Genomic DNA, 15,978 nt, shown 5'->3' with positions numbered 1-15,978 from the left:
AACGAAGTAGCGTTGTGTAGCATGTACACTGCAACTGCGCCCTCAAACGGATAATTTTTATCGTCCCATATATACTTTTACAGGGCGTTCAGCCATGACAGCGCGCCACTGACGTGTTCATCAAAGGTTTCATTGAATTTCTTCGTTATTTTCTTACACGATATTGTGATAGAACTCTCGCAAGAACACTTGAACCCTGTGCAGAAACGTATTATAGCTCTCAGCAATAGGCAAATCCTCCATCCCTCCGTTCTGAAGGGACGACTACCTCTATCGCCAGTCGCCTATTGAGCTCCTCCATTGAGAACGACACATTCTCTGTCCGCTTCAGCACAGCCGATGGGTGATAGGCTACACAGCACGAATAGATACATGCACTCCCTGGCTCCTCTGCAACCCCACACAAGCAATTTTAAAGGAACCGTTGATTCCCTCCCATCACGTAGACTCATTTCTAATCTTCATTGTGAACTGCCTATTATGTCGTTAATGGTTATAGTTATTGTGATATTTCGCTATTCAGTAAGCTACCATTCGAAATTAGAATAGTATGCAATGAAAAGTAGGGGCTGCTATGACTTAGCAAACGGTGCATGTTACGTCATACATTGTTGCAAACAAAATGTTTTTCTTCACTTTGAATGTATAAAATCTGTCTCTCTGCAATGTCGAGGGATCGGATTGTATCTAGTGCATTCGCTTCCCCTCGTGTGTGCTAAGAATAGAGGGAAAGTAAAATATTCGTAATATCCCTCATTTCTCATAAACTGTTACAGGTATTGAAACAAGCTTTTGCCAAATGATAGGATGTGAAGTGGAGATTATTTTGTCATATAGTTAATACAGGGAACTTTCTCCGTACTGTGATACTATAGCAACTAGATCTACTTTTTTCCAGTAAAGTACTATAATTACTGCAAGTGCTATCAATAGCACGACAGATGAGAATTAGTACAGGTTTGCAACAGTGTAAGCGTATAAATTACGCATTTATTTTTCTACCTACCATGAGCTTTCCACAATCTACTGGCTGAACGTGTCCTGGATATTTTGCTTAGTAAGAGATTGTTTCAGAACTGTATCGCACGTACACTGTATTAGCATGTTAGTGAGGTGAAACTGTGTCCCGTTTTGGCGAGATAATCTACACTCCTGGAAATGGAAAAAAGAACACATTGACACCGGTGTGTCAGACCCACCATACTTGCTCCGGACACTGCGAGAGGGCTGTACAAGCAATGATCACACGCACGGCACAGCGGACACACCTGGAACCGCGGTGTTGGCCGTCGAATGGCGCTAGCTGCGCAGCATTTGTGCACCGCCGCCGTCAGTGTCAGCCAGTTTTCCGTGGCATACGGAGCTCCATCGCAGTCTTTAACACTGGTAGCATGCCGCGACAGCGTGGACGTGAACCGTATGTGCAGTTGACGGACTTTGAGCGAGGGCGTATAGTGGGCATGCGGGAGGCCGGGTGGACGTACCGCCGAATTGCTCAACACGTGGGGCGTGAGGTCTCCACAGTACATCGATGTTGTCGCCAGTGGTCGGCGGAAGGTGCACGTGCCCGTCGACCTGGGACCGGACCGCAGCGACGCACGGATGCACGCCAAGACCGTAGGATCCTACGCAGTGCCGTAGGGGACCGCACCGCCACTTCCCAGCAAATTAGGGACACTGTTGCTCCTGGGGTATCGGCGAGGACCATTCGCAACCGTCTCCATGAAGCTGGGCTACGGTCCCGCACACCGTTAGGCCGTCTTCCGCTCACGCCCCAACTTCGTGCAGCCCGCCTCCAGTGGTATCGCGACAGGCGTGAATGGAGGGACGAATGGAGACGTGTCGTCTTCAGCGATGAGAGTCGCTTCTGCCTTGGTGCCAATGATGGTCGTATGCGTGTTTGGCGCCGTGCAGGTGAGCGCCACAATCAGGACTGCATACGACCGAGGCACACAGGGCCAACACCCGGCATCATGGTGTGGGGAGCGATCTCCTACACTGGCCGTACACCACTGGTGATCGTCGAGGGAACACTGAATAGTGCACGGTACATCCAAACCGTCATCGAACCCATCGTTCTACCATTCCTAGACCGGCAAGGGAACTTGCTGTTCCAACAGGACAATGCACGTCCGCATGTATCCCGTGCCACCCAACGTGCTCTAGAAGGTGTAAGTCAACTACCCTGGCCAGCAGGATCTCCGGATCTGTCCCCCATTGGGCATGTTTGGGACTGGATGAAGCGTCGTCTCACGCGGTCTGCACGTCCAGCACGAACGCTGGTCCAACTGAGGCGCCAGGTGGAAATGGCATGGCAAGCCGTTCCACAGGACTACATCCAGCATCTCTACGATCGTCTCCATGGGAGAATAGCAGCCTGCATTGCTGCGAAAGGTGGATATACACTGTACTAGTGCCGACATTGTGCATGCTCTGTTGCCTGTGTCTATGTGCCTCTGGTTCTGTCAGTGTGATCATGTGATGTATCTGACCCCAGGAATGTGTCAATAAAGTTTCCCCTTCCTGGGACAATGAATTCACGGTGTTCTTATTTCAATTTCCAGGAGTGTAATTTTGACATGGCAACAAGTGAAAGGAAAATAGTCTGACGAAAATAAATCGCTTCCTCTTTTGCTATTCCAGCGTAATTATGTAACCAATTTAGTTCCTAGTAATGATTGGTTAACTTGTATAATTATTGTGCGTTCTGGCACAACCTCTTAGTACAATCATTTACATACCCGCTGGCTAACTAACAGTTGAACTGCACCGCCCCTATCATGCACTCCCTGCCCAAGTGGACCTCAGCAATCCCTTTGTCCCGCTCATTAAATTAATTATTGTATATTCTACGTCAATCACACTAATTTGGGTAGCATGTAAACAAAAATATAAAATTTAATGTCCCTCTTGGTGTGAATGGGAGGAGGACGGGCAACCATGAATACTAATCTGCAGAATTATCAGGTGCGTGGTTGGTTAATAGCGTGAGTAAACTGGGCGGATTACGTCGCTCTGTGCAGCCCGGGCACCCCTGCGGTGGTATCGATTTCCACTGCTGTAGTGATGTTCCCCTAGACGTGATTCATATTTCAGGTGTCCGATCTCTGAGAAGTAATTCTGCTACCTTGGAAGCTAAACAACGATTGAAGGACGAAATAAGGATGACGTAATACGTAAATTAGCACAGGCAAAAAGAACATTCTTCGCCAAAAGGACTCTACTATATTACACCTACGCCTTGTTTTGAGCACGAAATATTGAGAATATACGTTTGCAATACAAAAAGTGAACCATGAACAGTGGGAAAATCAGGAAAGAAGAGAGCTGCTATGTTTGAAATTAGGTGCGGCTGACGATCGCCAAAAATTAAGTGGATAAAGAAGCTAAGAACCGAGGAATTTTTCCGTTGAATGGCGGGGAAAGGAATACCAACTAGGAAAACGGAAAAATGATAAGAAAAGTGCTAAGACGTTAGGAATAACTTATTTGGTACTAGAAGGAGATGTAATGGGTAGAACGGTAGGGTACGAAAGATATTGGAAAAATTGGAAGAAGTAATTAAGAACTTCGAGTATAACTGCAGCTCTGTTGTGACGAACGGCTGAATCTAGCCATGCCATAATAATGAATCTACGTACTACATTCCTCGAAATTTTGAAATTTAATGAATAAACCTTCATTCCTTTTGCGACTTGTGAAACGACATTTCTTGCTAATTGCCTGAAGGCTTCGGTATGCCATACATTTGCCACCTGTGGACAATTACTTCAACCTGAGCCATCCGGGTAGATGTCAGTTGAATAGTTGTACACTCCTGGAAATTGAAGTAAGAACACCGTGAATTCATTGTCCCAGGAAGGGGAAACTTTATTGACACATTCCTGGGGTCAGATACATCACATGATCACACTGACAGAACCACAGGCACATAGACACAGGCAACAGAGCATGCACAATGTCGGCACTAGTACAGTGTATACCCACCTTTCGCAGCAATGCAGGCTGCTATTCTCCCATGGAGACGATCGTAGAGATGCTGGATGTAGTCCTGTGGAACGGCTTGCCATGCCATTTCCACCTGGCGCCTCAGTTGGACCAGCGTTCGTGCTGGACGTGCAGACCGCGTGAGACGACGCTTCATCCAGTCCCAAACATGCTCAATGGGGGACAGATCCGGAGATCTTGCTGGCCAGGGTAGTTGACTTACACCTTCTAGAGCACGTTGGGTGGCACGGGATACATGCGGACGTGCATTGTCCTGTTGGAACAGCAAGTTCCCTTGCCGGTCTAGGAATGGTAGAACGATGGGTTCTATGACGGTTTGGATGTACCGTGCACTATTCAGTGTCCCCTCGACGATCACCAGTGGTGTACGGCCAGTGTAGGAGATCGCTCCCCACACCATGATGCCGGGTGTTGGCCCTGTGTGCCTCGGTCGTATGCAGTCCTGATTGTGGCGCTCACCTGCACGGCGCCAAACACGCATACGACCATCATTGGCACCAAGGCAGAAGCGACTCTCATCGCTGAAGACGACACGTCTTCATTCGTCCCTCCATTCACGCCTGTCGCGATACCACTGGAGGCGGGCTGCACGATGTTGGGGCGTGAGCGGAAGACGGCCTAACGGTGTGCGGGACCGTAGCCCAGCTTCATGGAGACGGTTGCGAATGGTCCTCGCCGATACCCCAGGAGCAACAGTGTCCCTAATTTGCTGGGAAGTGGCGGTGCGGTCCCCTACGGCACTGCGTAGGATCCTACGGTCTTGGCGTGCATCCGTGCGTCGCTGCGGTCCGGTCCCAGGTCGACGGGCACGTGCACCTTCCGCCGACCACTGGCGACAACATCGATGTACTGTGGAGACCTCACGCCCCACGTGTTGAGCAATTCGGCGGTACGTCCACCCGGCCTCCCGCATGCCCACTATACGCCCTCGCTCAAAGTCCGTCAACTGTACATACGGTTCACGTCCACGCTGTCGCGGCATGCTACCAGTGTTAAAGACTGCGATGGAGCTCCGTATGCCACGGCAAACTGGCTGACACTGACGGCGGCGGTGCACAAATGCTGCGCAGCTAGCGCCATTCGACGGCCAACACCGCGGTTCCTGGTGTGTCCGCTGTGCCGTGCGTGTGATCATTGCTTGTACAGCCCTCTCGCAGACTATTTTCCTTTCACTTGTTGCCATGTCAAAATTACACTCCTGGAAATTGAAATAAGAACACCGTGAATTCATTGTCCCAGGAAGGGGAAACTTTATTGACACATTCCTGGGGTCAGATACATCACATGATCACACTGACAGAACCACAGGCACATAGACACAGGCAACAGAGCATGCACAATGTCGGCACTAGTACAGTGTATACCCACCTTTCGCAGCAATGCAGGCTGCTATTCTCCCATGGAGACGATCGTAGAGATGCTGGATGTAGTCCTGTGGAACGGCTTGCCATGCCATTTCCACCTGGCGCCTCAGTTGGACCAGCGTTCGTGCTGGACGTGCAGACCGCGTGAGACGACGCTTCATCCAGTCCCAAACATGCTCAATGGGGGACAGATCCGGAGATCTTGCTGGCCAGGGTAGTTGACTTACACCTTCTAGAGCACGTTGGGTGGCACGGGATACATGCGGACGTGCATTGTCCTGTTGGAACAGCAAGTTCCCTTGCCGGTCTAGGAATGGTAGAACGATGGGTTCTATGACGGTTTGGATGTACCGTGCACTATTCAGTGTCCCCTCGACGATCACCAGTGGTGTACGGCCAGTGTAGGAGATCGCTCCCCACACCATGATGCCGGGTGTTGGCCCTGTGTGCCTCGGTCGTATGCAGTCCTGATTGTGGCGCTCACCTGCACGGCGCCAAACACGCATACGACCATCATTGGCACCAAGGCAGAAGCGACTCTCATCGCTGAAGACGACACGTCTTCATTCGTCCCTCCATTCACGCCTGTCGCGATACCACTGGAGGCGGGCTGCACGATGTTGGGGCGTGAGCGGAAGACGGCCTAACGGTGTGCGGGACCGTAGCCCAGCTTCATGGAGACGGTTGCGAATGGTCCTCGCCGATACCCCAGGAGCAACAGTGTCCCTAATTTGCTGGGAAGTGGCGGTGCGGTCCCCTACGGCACTGCGTAGGATCCTACGGTCTTGGCGTGCATCCGTGCGTCGCTGCGGTCCGGTCCCAGGTCGACGGGCACGTGCACCTTCCGCCGACCACTGGCGACAACATCGATGTACTGTGGAGACCTCACGCCCCACGTGTTGAGCAATTCGGCGGTACGTCCACCCGGCCTCCCGCATGCCCACTATACGCCCTCGCTCAAAGTCCGTCAACTGTACATACGGTTCACGTCCACGCTGTCGCGGCATGCTACCAGTGTTAAAGACTGCGATGGAGCTCCGTATGCCACGGCAAACTGGCTGACACTGACGGCGGCGGTGCACAAATGCTGCGCAGCTAGCGCCATTCGACGGCCAACACCGCGGTTCCTGGTGTGTCCGCTGTGCCGTGCGTGTGATCATTGCTTGTACAGCCCTCTCGCAGTGTCCGGAGCAAGTATGGTGGGTCTGACACACCGGTGTCAATGTGTTCTTTTTTCCATTTCCAGGAATGTATCTTTATCCTGGCTGTACATGAGTTCGTTCCCGGTAAACGTTTCGTCCTGACTTCAAGCGTTGTGACAGGAGTGACTGTGCGGTCATTGGCTGCTCCACAGACGGAAGGCTATTTCTGGACGTAAATGTTTGGCGTGCGCATCTAAACTCTGAACACTAGTCTTCTTTTCGATAAAACATAATGAAGAATTAAGGGTAACAGCAGAAATATTGTGAGCATAGGCAACTACAGTATGCATTGGAACTTTAGGTATATATTAAAAGAATCTATCGTGTCAGGCTAACGATAATTTTTAAAAAACAAACTAAAAAATTAAAACTAAACTAAATCGGTTTACGAAGGTGTGTGGAAAACCGTTCTAGTAAAGAATCGCACTAATGAGCAAAAAGTCACACACAAACACTTGAAAGAGACAAGAACTCCAAATAACATTAATTTCAAAAATCGGTAATTGAAAAGCGGAAAGAAGAAAATGAAGAGATGAATTACAGTCAGATAATCTGTGTGGGTTTCGCCTTCGTGGCACATATATAACTATATGGTAGTGGGTGGAAAAAGGGAAATTGGAGGCGCGTGGGTAGTCAATGCAGTTGGGTTCAACCACTGTGCCAAGTTGGCACGCATCTGTCTAATAAGCAGGAGACCCGAATTCGAATGCTGGCCCTGGTAAAAAATTTCATTTGTGGCCACGGTATTTTTTCATTACCCTAATGCGAGGAGATCGTAATTTCTCGTTTCTCAACACATTCTCTGTCAGACCGCGGGATCAGACACAGACATACATATAAGCGCCTTGAAGCCCAATATGATCATTCAGTGCAGGGCAATCTTCGCCCGAGTTCGTTAGACATTTCGCGTGATGTGACGAGAAAAATGAGGGAAAAGAGATAGCGGATGCTACTTTGGCAGTGTGCGGCAACTGGGAATGGGGATGGAATGGCGAGACGAGCTTCTGTAGTCCGTGCAGATTTGTGTAACCACTGTGCAAGGTTGCGTAGATGGTTAAGTCGTCTGCCTGGTAAGCAAGAGACGCGGGTTCGAATTCTGGCCATCGTACAAATTTTCATTTGTTGGTAGTGAATTCTTTCACTGCCCGAATGCGGCAGATATCGGAATTTCTCCCTTCTGGAAGTATGATTACATAATATTTGGAGTTCTTTCATTGAACGGAATTAAGATGTATACACTGAAGAGCCAAAGAGACTGATAGGCTACACCTGCCTAATATCGTGTGTGGTCCCCGCGAACACGCAGAAGTGTCACAACACGACGTGGCATGGACTCGACTAATATCTGTAGTAGTGGTCAAGGAAATTCACATCATGAATCCTCAGAGTTGTCCATAAACCCTTAAGAGTACGAGGGGGTGGAGACCTCTTCTGAACAGCACTTTGCAGCGCATATTAGATATGCTCAATAATGTTCACGCTGGAGAGTTTGGCGGCCAGTGGAAGTGTTTAATCTCAGAAGAGTGTTCCTGGAGCCAATCTGTAGCATTACTGCACATGTGGGATTTCGCATTGTCCTGCTGGAATTTCCCGAGTCCTTCCGAATGCACAATGGACACGAATGGATACGGACGATCAGACAGAATGCTTACGTACGTGTCACATGTCAGAATCGTATCTAGACACATCAAGGGTCCCAAATCACCCCAAATGCACACACCTCACATAATTACAGAGCTTCCAACAGCTTGAACAGTCCCCTACTAACATGAAGGGGCCGTGGATTCATGAGGTTGTCTCGATACGCTTAAACCTCCACCTGCCCGCTACAATTTGAAACGAGACTCGTCCGACCAGGCATCATGTTTCCAGTCATCAACAGTCCGTTGTCTGTGTTGACGGGCCCAGGCGAGGCGCAAAGCTTTGTGTCGTGCAGTCATCAATGGTATATGAGTGGGCCATTGGTTCCGAAAGTCCACATCGATGATGTTTCGTTGAATGGTTCGCACACTGACACTTGCTGATAGCTCAGCACTGAAATCGGCAACAATTTGCGGAAGGGTTGCACTTCCGTCATGCTGAACGATTCTCTGCAGTCGTCGTTGGTCGCGTTCTTGCAGCATCTTTCTCCGGCTGCAGTGATGTTGGAGATTTGATGTTTTACCAGATTCCTGATTGTTGTGTACATAGTTCCGCGTAGTCAGCGCCTACACAACTTTCCCACTAGAGCGCGCCCCGCTACGCACAACAGCGCAGGCGCAGCGCTCGTCCGTCTCCGCACTACGAGATGGCGCTGCCATAAAGACGGACCAAATTCTGCTTCCTCCGATTGGCGTATTAATATGTAATGCAGCCAATGAGATTGCTGCTTACGTAGAACCTTTTCTCATCGCGGATCACACTCGCGCAGTGATACCTGAACGCGCGAGGTATTATAAGGAGTGTACAGACCTCCGATTAGTCAGTCTGCATTAGTCTGCATTAGTATGTACCAGTCTGCATTTGTCTGTACCAGTCTATAGTCAAGTTTCAGTCTGCGCCTAATAAGATTACCATAGTCCTGTACATAGCCATGAAGATAAATCAATAGACACTTTGTCAAGTATCAGAGATATGTGAGAATAAGATTAACGTACCAAGACCAAAGGAACTTCAGATTGTCAATTGTAAATAGCATCCAGAATCAAGTTAAGTAAGGTATATGATTGTTATTATTTTAATAAATTAATCAAGCTCTGTTTAAAGTTGGTCACCGTCAATGTGCTATTCTAAACGTGCAAGTGGCATTTCTATCGTCTGACCTAACGGCAGAAGATAAACACACCACGATAAGACCACGAGGCATATTGCTGACACTCGCATAGAGCGACAAGTCAAATAATCTGATGGTGTGTGTACTGAAGGTCTTACAGTACGCACACCACACTAATACTCATGGTCCACACGTGAAATGGTCGGGCGGGAAAATCCCCACTTCATCGCTACGTCGGACATGGTGTGTGCCATCGCTCGTGCGCCGACTGTAACACCACGTTCAAACTGTCTTAAATCTTGATAACCTGACATTGTAGCAGCAGCAAGCGATCTAACAACTGCGCCAGACACTTTTTTGTCTTATATAGCTGTTGCCGACCGCACCGCCGTATTCTGCCTGTTTACATCTCTATGTACTTGAATACGCATTCCTACACCAGTTTCCTTAGGGCTTGAGTTTATTTCTCTCATAACTCAAATATAAAGAACAATTTGTCGATTCATGCATGGGGAATCTATATTTGAAATTGAAACAGTTGGGAGAAACAAGCAGAAGGAAGTCCTTCTCTCTGTATCGGAGGTGTTAGCTCGCCAACGGAAAAGCCGTGAGGTTGCGAAGTTAATGTACCAAAGGACTTCAAGGTTTCGGTAGCTAGCCACTGAAGTTTGAACATTCTGGATTGGAAACTGAGGCAGAATTGTTTCCAAATTGCTATAAAAGGGCCTAAGATCGAAGTATTATCAGGATATTTCAACGTGGCATAACTTTGACAGTTGAAATGAAAAATGTAATACAACAGTTCTGAAAGGAGCTCCGATTGCGTAATACTTCCCATCGTAACAGAGGATGAACGCTTCAACACCTCTAGATTATGTAGATATCAAGCAGTATATGAATCGTTTGTTCAATTGCAGTACTTCGGTGCAGTAAAATTCAGTATTCGTGTACAGCGAGAACATCACGAGAAGTGTATTAGGTTTCCGTTCCTGATCCTGAAATTTCCAAATATCCATAAATTTTGAGTTCATTATTTGGACTTTTTAACACTGATAAACTGGTCAAAGACATGAGTCAGATTATTAGATCAGTTTGAAAGATATTGCAGTTCATGAATTGTTCAATATGATCTAAAAATCGCAGTGCTGCAGAAAAGAGCTGGTTTAAATTTTCATACGAGACAGCAGTTACTTTTGACTAAATTGATGCTATAGAGTCAAGATATTTGTTACGCGTTTCTAATCAGATAATGTGCTACTAAGAGTGTTGTTGGACGATATGACAGTCCCAGGGATCCCACATTTTGGAAACTTGTTAGATCAGTGACTGATTAATTTCATTAAAAGGACATTTGGTTTATTGGGTTGTTGACTTACAAACGCTTTTGTGTGGAATGTTTTATTACTTTGTTATTGCTTTGCGTTACGGACTTTTACGGACGTTTTGTCTTATGTTGCTAACATGTTCTCTCTTAAACCAAGTGTGATCAATTACCACGTTATTTCTGAGTTGTGGACGTGGAGAAAGAAGAAACTTACTAACTACTTTGTATTGGTTAAAAACAGTCTTGCTTACAACTTTATTTTTTTTATTTTCAACGACGCGTTTCGCCTTATTTAGGCATCTTCAGGTTGTCTAAGTAGAAAACAAATACATTTATTTAAGGATCGCGATCGCGTTGTGCAGACTTGGATAACCTATAAGCATGTATAAACATATCACCAATTGAAAATATAAACAGATCACCTATTGACAGAAAAAAATACCTTAATTTGGTATTTCTTAAGAATCCTTTAGTCAGTTTAGCTAAAGGGCACCGTCGAATATATCAGGCCAACATCTACACTGACTAAAGGATTCTTAAGAAACACTAAATTAAGGTATTTGCTCTTTGAATTGGTGATCTGTTTATATTTTCAATAGGTGATCTGTTTATACATGCTTATAGATAACCAAGTCTGCACAACGCGATCGCGATTCTTAAATAGATGTATTTGTTTTCTGTTTTCTATTTAGATAACCTGAAGATGCCTAAATAAGGCGAAACGCGTCGTTGAAAATAAACAAAATAAAATTGCAACCAAGACTGTTTTTAACTAATACTGTTAAACACTGGTTTGCTGTTATGCCACAAATGGACTGGAAGAATTTCTAACTACTCTGTAATTATTTGTCCGATTTAGACAGGCAGGTGTTTTTGCTTATCCAGCTACACAGTACTACTGTTCCTTAAAGAATTCGTGTTCCGATTGCAACTCTACGCTCTTTATAATACTGTGACTGGAAACGAAGTTAACAGTCTGATTTCTTTAGCCCTTTAGGCACAACATCAAGTTCACTTTATCCTGCAAGAGGGATAACGCTTATTAATTTGCGTTTAGTAAGGGAGTGGGGAGGGGGGGGGTTGCTTATAAACAGAGTATGACACTACGAGTATAGGGAAGGTGTCGTACGTTCAAGACTGATGTGAGACTCGCGAGAAAAGATCGACATGTATTCAGGAAACCCCACGCGATCTGCTAAATACCGACAGCAACCACCTGTAATAGCTAGACCTCCAACTCCACCACTACGATGTATGCCTCTTGTATTATGCTGTATTTTTTGGTGACTTGCTTTCCGGTGGAGTCCTTTATCTGATCATCAGATTTTGTTTGTTTCCGTTTCGTACAGGAGTGTGGTTAATATATATCTCTGTTTGTTGTTTGACACTTAACAATGTCAGAAGGAAGTTTGTCAATCATTATTAAGTGGAAAAACTCTAGGCAACGAAGTAGTCGAGAGAATAGCTTGTGCATTACAATCCTATAAAATCAACAATTAGTCCTGATAATGGTCCTAATCACACTTTTGTTACTGACAAGACACACACCATGGCAAAGCGAAAAGAGCAGGTGACCAGCTTCGACGTCGAGAAGTCGATATGAGTGATAAATTTAAAAGACGATTAAGCTAATCGATCTAATACGTGTGATTAAACCACACCCCTCTATGTGCGAAAGCAACGAGTGGGCAAACACATACGGGTATACAATCATTAGGCTTTCAACTTGTCAGTACCGTTTCAACCCAGAAGAAATCATATGAGCGCCAACGAAAGGTTACGTTGCTAGCCGTAAAAATAAATCCACCCTGCACGCAATCGAGGCATTCTGCAACGGTGTTGTTAGGAAAGTCACCTCTGAAGAATGTCAGTAGGGTGTTTTTTCCATTGTCATCACGAAAAAGACGCACAGATTGAGTCAGCTGAATGTTAGTATACACCGTTGAAGTATCTTCGAAGCAAAACTGTATTTTCGAAAGTTTTGACAATTTATAAGAAGAATATTATGAATAACTGAGTCCGAACGCAGTTTATGTCAGGAACTCAGTCCCACAAAAGACACCCCTCTCAACATTTGCATTACACTGTAATTGTTGCAATCCAGAGGCAGCGTGTTATATCTTTCTTTTTCCAGCCCGTTAAGTTTCCTCACCTCGATTTACCGGTATAATTATCTGTTACTTTACAAAAAAGTAGCAAATCTGATCAGAAAACTTAATAAAAGTGCATTTATAAAAGTAGCAATCTGTTTATCTCAGTGAAACCAAACTGACGACAGCCGAGGTTGTATGGTCACGTTCAATTATAAATATCTAGCGTGAAAGACCGAGACTTTAGGTGGAGCAGAAGAAAATATGATGTAGTTTCCATAATGTGTTCAGTCAAATTCAATAACTATATGCTTCTCCGCTTGTCGAAAATTCTGTAACGCTGTAAGGACATGCATTTTCGTATACTTTTCGTATGTAAGTTAAATGCTTTTACCGCAAATGAAACTGAATGGATAATATAGTGCAACACGTCCAGAACAGAGAAATATCATTTACATCCTTGTACAACGAATACTTTGCCATTTTGACCGAGCTGAATAAAGAATGAGGTTACGGGTTTCTTACATGGGCGACTTGGCAGCTATTCTTACCAAGTGAGAGTCCTACGGTGATATTTAAACAGACTTTAGATGCTGTTTCTACGATCTGTCTGCAGTGTTAGTATGTCCTCTCCCCTCTCTGCACGTCGACTAACAATCACGTTTTTCCGATATATGACTTCAGCACCCACATACTACATAGTCTATGTACTGGGTGTCTCAAAATGTGCACTGCACTTTCAATGTTCTCTAGCACCACAACTAATTAAGATAATAACACTACATTTAGTTTATGGGACAGACGAACTCACGAAGTTTTGTTTGCATGCGTTCCAGATTATCATGAGTGAAGTGTAATGACAACGTTTCAAGGAAACTTTCAGAGTGTGGATGGTTTATTCAGACCAAATTCAATTCCTTGGCCTCCTACGTCACCTCACATTACACCGATGGACATGTTTCTACGGGGGCTCGTCAAGGACAGAGTCTAGAAAGAGCCTGTCAACAAAGTCAATGATTTAAAAACATAAATTGTCGTTGCCACTGCCACATCTAATGTGGAAATGTTACACTAAGTGTGGCTAGAGCTTTAACTGAGAATGGATGTTTTGCGTGTCATCAAAGGCGCACATGTCGAAACTGATTAAAAGGTAGTAAAGCTTTGTGAGATAGTGTGTAATATAAACCGAAAATGGTGTGCATACCGTAATTAGTTTTGACGCTGTAAAACATAAAAGTCGTACCGAACCATTCGAGACACCCTGTACTGTTGGGACGTGGCCAGTGCAGCAGTAAAACCGTGAATACAGCAAAAAGCTCTCACCACTGAATCTACGCTGGCTGCACTGACTGCAGAATTCTACATACACATACAGCCTGGAGTGAGTCATACGCATACACGAGGTCCCCAATCCCCATTAGAACTACAGTTAACTCCATAAAGACTGAAACTGCTGTAAACGTGGCACCGCTTCACGGATTTATGAGTCCGATCGCATTGCAGAACATATTTACGACCTCCGCACGTATAGTTTTACGATCGCCTAATTTATCGCACGTTAATTCTGCTAGCACTTTAAATATACTGAAAGATATCATAGCTGAAATCAGATAACGTAACAGCAAAAACTACAAAAAACGCTTAAAGAAATACTGCAAAGAGAGTTATATGAGAGGACTCTTGGATTTTACAAATGTTAGTGTAACAAGTGATTATGTTCCTCATCTGTTCACAAATTTAGATACGTGTCACTAGACAGCTATGCAGAAGTGAAGAAATATTCATAGCTGCAGTCCTTACAAACTATAAAAGCATTGATATTGATATTGCACTTCAATTAGAATACATTTTTTTGATAAACACATATGTGAAAGAAAGCTGATGCTGTAACCGTATACACGACAAGTGCCTTCACTGAATCGGGTTTCTTAGCGTTGTAACTCGCCTTCGCATGAACAGCGCAAAGTAACTACCCACTGATGACTGGTCTCGCGTATAGGTAATAAACTGTATACAACAAACTTCTGCTCCAGTGAGTCTATTAGTCAAAACCGTAACAAAACCCTAAAGCACTTCCTGAGATAAGACTTCAGCCATTTTTAGCGTCATTAGTCTTTTCATTGTTTTGAGGCTGCCCACCATAAATTCCTCTCGTGTGCCAACCTCTTCATCCCAGAGCAGCATTTGCAGCCTGCGTCATCAGTATTTGCTGGATATATTCCAGTTCCTGTCTTCCTCTACAGTTTTTATCCTTACAGCTCCCTCTAGTAACATGGATGTTATTCTGGATGTCCTGTCATCCTGTCTCTCCTTCTTGTCAGTGTTTTCCATATATTCCTTTCCTTGCCAATTCTTCACCGAGCGAGGTGGCGCAGTGGTTAGCACACTGGACTCGCATTCGGGAGGACGACGGTTCAATCCCATCTCCGGCCATCCTGATTTAGGTTTTCCGCGATTTCCCTAAATCGCTTCAGGCAAATGCCGGGATGGTTCCTTTGAAAGGGCACGGCCGATTTACTTCCCCATACTTCCCTCCCCCGAGCTTGCGCTCCGTCTCTAATGACCTCGTTGTCGACGGGACGTCAAACACTAATCTCCTCCAATTCTTCGCAGAACCTCCTCATTCCTTATCTAATCAGTCGACGTAATTTTCAACATTTGTCTCTGGTACCACATCTCAACTACTTCGATTCTCTTCATTTCCGGTTTTCCCACTGTCCGTTTCAACATCATACAATGCTGTTTTCCAAACCCACATTTTCAGAAATTTCTTTCTCAGATTAACGACTATGTTTGATACTAGTAGATTCCTCTTGGCCATGATACCCTTTTTGCCAATGACATTTTGCTGTTTTATCTCCTCCTTGCTCCGTTTGTCATGGGTTATTTTGCTGCCTAGGTAGCAGAATTCCTTAACTTCATCTACGAGGGTTGCCCAGAAAGTAATGCACTACATTTTTTCTTCAACAATTCGTGATTCAACATTATGAGAATTACACACACGAGAGAATGGTGTTTTATGTACACACCCTATTTTTCCGCGTAATCTCCAGCCCTTTCTATGGCCCTCCTCCAGAGCGAAACAATGGCGTGTATGCGCTGTCAGAAGCAATCCTTGTCTTCGTGACCTCATCCTCCATGCCCAGCGACTAACTGTTCCTCTGTCGACAGCATGTGCTCCATAGACTTAGCACAAGCATTTGTGAATATTCCCCACAATTTCTTTCTCTGCAGTGAG

This window comes from Schistocerca nitens, chromosome 1 (genome assembly GCF_023898315.1).
Source record: "Schistocerca nitens isolate TAMUIC-IGC-003100 chromosome 1, iqSchNite1.1, whole genome shotgun sequence".
Classification (NCBI taxonomy): domain Eukaryota; kingdom Metazoa; phylum Arthropoda; class Insecta; order Orthoptera; family Acrididae; genus Schistocerca; species Schistocerca nitens.
Note: the sequence above shows the minus strand (reverse complement) of the source record.